This window comes from Quercus suber, unplaced genomic scaffold, assembly GCF_002906115.3.
Source record: "Quercus suber isolate HL8 unplaced genomic scaffold, Cork oak 2.0 scaffold_16, whole genome shotgun sequence".
Taxonomy (NCBI): domain Eukaryota; kingdom Viridiplantae; phylum Streptophyta; class Magnoliopsida; order Fagales; family Fagaceae; genus Quercus; species Quercus suber.
The window spans coordinates 655,126-661,125 of NW_027069481.1; the positions used below are offsets into that span (position 1 = coordinate 655,126).

The 6,000-nt window shown below is 30.5% G+C and overlaps 1 pseudogene; it reads left to right on the plus strand.

The window, feature by feature from the left end:
* Positions 1–4,406: 4,406 nt before the first annotated feature.
* LOC111995947 (heat shock 70 kDa protein 4-like) lies at positions 4,407–5,243 on the plus strand (annotated as a pseudogene).
* The last annotated feature ends 757 nt before the right edge of the window (positions 5,244–6,000 follow it).

Genomic DNA, 6,000 nt, shown 5'->3' on the forward strand with positions numbered 1-6,000 from the left:
TGCTAAAACTCCTTTTAGTTAGAACTCTTTAGCACAAAAAGATCTGTTACTAAACTTTGACAGCTAAGTTCTACTTCCTACATTAATACCAAATGGGTCATTAGTTTAGGAACAAAATTTTCACAATGGCTACTGTGGATTGTTACGATGTGTATGCAATCTATGCTGGACTAATGTAAAAGTATTATTATTTTAATCACAACTTATCACATATAGAGGTGAAAACAATTGAAAAATGTTTGGCCTTAGCATTAGTAACGGATAATTATTATTCAGTGATCTTGGAGCACAATAATTTCTTGCCCCCTAGGTTTATATTTAGGAATTTCTATGTAAGTTAAAAAAAAAAAGAAAAAAAAAAAGTAAGGCCCCCTAATTAAATTCATGTTGAGATTTATCTCCAAAAAAAAAAAAAAATTCATGTTGTGATTTACTATTCATGTGAAAGGGAGAGCATGCATTTATTGTGCTTCGGGTGTATGGAATAATTACACAATAACATAATACTAGGCAGTTATCTATGCTTACATAGGTAAATATTCAATAGTGATAATGAGGTGGTTTATTATTGATAATTCAATTGTTTCAAAGTGGAGGAGAGATTTGAATCTTGGATGTCATGGATATACCAGGTGCCAACTAGTTGAACTAAAGGCTCTTGGCTCATGCTTATTATTATGAACAAGCTGCGAACCCGCGTGTTGCATGTGATAATTATTTTTATGGTAGTTTTATTAATTTTTTTTTTTTACAATTTAAACTAATCTAATAATGAGTAATGTATTTCATAATTATATTTTTATTTATTATAAGAACAATCATAAATGTAATATAGGATCAATCCAAAACACCAAAAAAACATAAACTAAAAAAAATTAATAAAACTTAACAATGATTAATTGAACCAATATTAGGATAAAATTTTGTTTTTGATAATCTATTAAGGTTACTTTCTTTGTAGAAATTATAATTTCAGCCACCCAAAACATATTATCAAATAAACAATTATTAGCAAAATCTAAGAATTAAATTTCTATACATGCATTGTTATAAAATAATAATAATTAAAATAAAATTGCAAAAGTTAAAATTTGCCACCTATCCAATTACTTTTGTTTGGCTAACCTTTGCTTTTCTTTAAATAAATGGCATTATAAAGTACTTCTATTACAACTATTAAGAGTAATTTGTCTACTACAAAGGATTAGAAAATAAACAAAAATTAGTAAAGTCTCATAGTTTAGCATCTAAATTGAGCATCATAAAAAATCATGCCATGTAACAAAATAAATACCAAATTATCCAAATTATGCTATGTAATAGAATAATATTATATTTTTATATGTTATATTTAATTCTTTAGAATGCAATAGGATAACATATAACATTCAAAGAGAATAAAAAATAAATAAAAAAACAACAACAACAATTTAAAAAACAAAATAAATTGCATTAACCAAAATAGAGTTTTAAAGAATATAAAAATTATCAACCTAAAGTAGAGATGCAAGAAAAATAAAAAATCCACAAAAAATTTAGAGAGAGAGAGAGAGAGAGGGAACCTTTTTTTTTTTCTTTTTTTTTTTGTGGGGGAAAGCTATGCATAGGATAGAAGAGATAGTGAAAAATTTATAGTAAGAGGGTGTGAATAAGAAGAGACAAAAATAAAGGAAGATGAAGGGAAATAGGAAAAATGATATTAATGTAGAGGGTAGTGGGAAGATGAAAAGATAAAGGAGGGAGAAAGAATGAAGAAGTAGTGGGGAGATGAAATGGTAAAGGAAAGAGAAATGTTGGAGAAGTGTAAATATTAAAAAAATAAATGTTAAAAGCAATTATAGGAAAATTGGAAAAAAAAAAATTCCCCTTTAAGCTAAAAAGACTCACACAAAACCCTAAAGTTGAACTGAAAAGGTTTTGAGTTGGACTTGATAGTGGAACTAAATAAATAAGAAGTGGGCTGGATTAATTATACAGATTTATTATAGAGTGATAGTGGAAGTAAATAAATAAGTAGTGAGTTGCATTTATAGGGCTGAAATTTGTAAAAATCATTTTAAAATTGTAGGAAAATTATATTTTAAAAAAGAAAAGAAAAAAAAAAGAATGACGTGGCAGCTGATGTGGCGGAACGTGAGAGCAGCAGCATTAAATGCTACGCTTCAGCTTTTAGTAATATATAGATATAGATTGGGGCAGTGGTTTCATGAATTTTTTTTTTTTAACTTATACTCTGCCCCCTAACTCGAAATCTTAGTTCGGTCCATGATTGGTCACCTTTGTGATCATTATTCCTAATAATACTAAGCAATGAAATATATCTGTGTTGTTAACAGTATTATGATTGGTATTCAAACTTTGGCAGATAAGCATGTCACGAGTTTCATGTAGTCCACGAGTTACACCATTAGCTTGAATGTAGCCTTGAGGGCCTGAACCCACAATTACTGTTCATAAGTTGATTGTCTTCATCTTTGTCTTTCATCATATTTGGAATTTAGAATGCTAATGACTTTTGTCACAATCTATTTTAGGAGTGTTTACCAAACCACAAAAACCACACCAAAACCGCCCATAAAATGGCATAATCGCACCGCATCGCACCACACCGCATGGTGCAGTGCGGTTTGCGGTTTTATAATAAAAAAACTGCACAAACCATACCGCACCGCACCCTCTCTATATATTAATATATTTATTTATTTTTAATATTAAATATATTATTAATAGTTTAATAACCCTAGTTTTCAAAAGTATTTCACAGTTTTAACGCAAGAAAGAAAATATAAGTAATGAACCTTTCTTGATGGACCCCTACGTTGTTTCTCATTTGCCCATTATCTTATGTCATTTTGTTTCTATATATTTCCATCCGCTTGTATTGTAAAACTTTGATAAACTAATTAGTCTAATTCAAGCCAATTAATTGTGGTAGGTCTAACTAAATTGTTGACTCTCAAAAAAGAAGAAAGGCCTAGCTAAATTGTTTTGCAGAAATATTGCTTAATCGAACCTGTCAATCCACCAAATTCCAACGTTTAAATGACAGAAAGATAGTAATTTGAGAAATTGAAGATTGGATCATGTAGCACCAGTTGAGAGATGATAAATTTTTATCCCAAAAAAATAGAGATGGTAATTGCTTTTGTTCCTGCTGTGATTCTTTTACCTATTCTTCAGCAAATTCAAAACCATTTAATTATACCACAAATATAACAACTTCTTCATAGAGTTTTTTTCTTCACTATATCATAGAGAGGGGAACTAAATAGATTGGGAGACAACAAAGAAAAAGAAGTCAGTCCAGCCCAACTTATAAAACAAGAGCCCACTTTAGTATCCTATTTCAGAAAGGAATAAAACACCGACTCCCTGGTGAATTTTTTAATATATATTTTGGAGAGAAAAAGGTAATTAAGAGACGTTGTTGTTGTTGTTGTTGTTGGTTTTTTTTTTTTTTTTAATAAAGTAATTAAGAGAACTCTTAAAATTTAGCATTTTTTTTAGAGAGATGCTATGTCTATAATAATTTTACAATATTTTTACAACAAATCACAGGTAATTAGTTGTTATTGATTCAAATTTGAAACTAACACTAAAATTATTTTTTTGCTCAAATAATAACAATCAGTAATAATCTGCGACTTAAGACTTGTTATAAAAATATTGTAAAATTATTATAGACATATTATTTATCTTTTTTTATTTATTTTTTAATCTCCCGTCCATTTTATTTTTCTTAAAGAGTTTTTAAGTATGCACAATGCATGCTTAGAGACCAGTAGTATATATATAAATACAAAGATACTTTTGTGTGAGGGTACGGCCTGAAATAAAAGAAAGAAAAGAATATAGAAAAAGCAGCGGGGGAGAGCTGCATGAGAAGAAAAGAAGCGCAGTTAGGGCAGCGCAGTATTAAAAGGAGTGGTGAGTGTGTATGTGATTGACAGCAAAGAGAAAAAAAAAAGATTTTTTTCTTCAGGTTCTAGAACCCCTAAGGAGATATTGTATTCAAAGTAAGTCTGTGAGACTGTCACGTGACTTTATAATTCCTATTGAGAAAATTATTGTAGACATAACTTGAAAGAGTTTATGGTGAAAGAGTTTTTAACATAAATGTTTTATTCTGATATTTTAGCTTAGTAATTTTGGTGATAATATTCTTCAGAATTTGATCAAAATTGTTTGTCGAGTTTCTAAACCCACCCAAGATTAAATTGGGATCGAAAATAATTTGGAAAGTTTTGTATGTTATTATTATTATTTTTTATACATTTATTGGAAGTTATTTAACTTCTTTGTTTAGAAAAATTAGAAAACTTGTTTCATGTTTCAATAGCCTCACTTATTCATTAAAATAGGATTTCCGTAAAATGGTCTTTTTAAGTTTTTAGTTCCGCAGGACAATGGCCAACAAACAAGGAGAGGGCCCGGCAATTGGGATCGATCTGGGCACAACGAATTCATGTGTGGCAGTGTGGCAAAATGAAAGAGTAGAGATAATAGTGAATGATCAAGGTAACAGGACCACTCCCTCCTATGTTGCTTTCACTCCTACCCAGCGCTTGGTTGGTGATGCCGCCATGAACCAGGTTGCTAGGAATCCCACCAAGTGTCTTTGGTAATCTATCTCCATTGAACCTTTTTTTTTTTTTTTTCAAAAATAGATGAACAAATTATTATTTTTTATTTTGAAGAAAGAATTTGTTTAAACCAACAACGCTGCTTCCCGTGCTTCATTGTTGTCTAATAGTTTTTCCATCTATTATTTGAAGTATCTGTCTCTCTAATAGGGTATTATGGTGCAGATGCAAAGCGGTTGATTGCCATTCAAGGTCATTGAAGGTCCTGGTGATAAGCCTATGATTGTGGTGAACTATAAAGGTGAAGAGAAGCACTTTGCTGCTGAGGAAATCTCATCTATGGTCCTAATAAAGACGCGTGAGATAGCTGAAGCCTACCTGGGAAAAACTGTGAAGAATGCAGTTGTTACTGTCCCTGCCTACTTTAGTGACTCCCAGCGCAAGGCTATAAAGGATGCGGGAGGTATTGCATGCCTGAATGTCTTGCGTATAATCAGTGAACCAACTGCTGCAGCCATTGCTTATGGTCTAGACAAGATGGAAGATAGCATTGGCAAGAGAAACGTGTTAATTTTTTATTTGGGTGGTGGTACTGTAAATGTCTCAGTACTTATAATTGAAAAGGGTGTCTTCCAAGTGAAGGCCGTTGCTGGAGTGTGAGAAACGAGAAATGAGAAACTTCAAGACAAATGTTGAGGTTGCCATATTTTTTTGTGTGTCTCTGACTGTCAGTGTCAGTATTTAGGGGTTCAAAACTATCTTTCGTGGAACACACCTCCCCTTTAAAACTCTAAAATTACATACTGATATACACCCAGATAACTGCTATTTCAAAAAGTGGTTTTTTGGGATAGAGAGAGTGCGAGGATGCTAGTGTGGATTGTTATTATTATATTTATTCTCAGTCGCGANATTTTAACTTTTGCAATTTGTCACCTATCCAATTATTTTCGTTTAGCTAACCTTTGCTTTTTTTTAAATGAATGACATTATAGAGTATTTCTAATACAACTATTAAAAGTACTTTGTCAACCACAAATGATTAGAAAATAAACAAAAATTAGTAAAGTCTCATAGTTTAACATCCTAATTGAGCACTATAAAAAATCATGCTATGTAATAAAATAAATACCAAATTATCCAAGTCATGCTATGTAATAGAATAATATTATATTTTTATACGCTATATTTAATTCTTTAGATTGCAATAGGATAACATTTAACAATCAAAGAGAATAAAAAATAAATAAAAAACAACAACAACAATTTAAAAAACAAAACTAAATCGCATTAACCCAAAATAGAGTTTTAAAGAATATAAAAAATTATCAACCTAAAGTAGAGATGCAATAAAAATAAAAAAATCCACCAAAAAATTTAGAGAGAGAGAGAGAGAGAGAGAGAGAGTACCATTTTT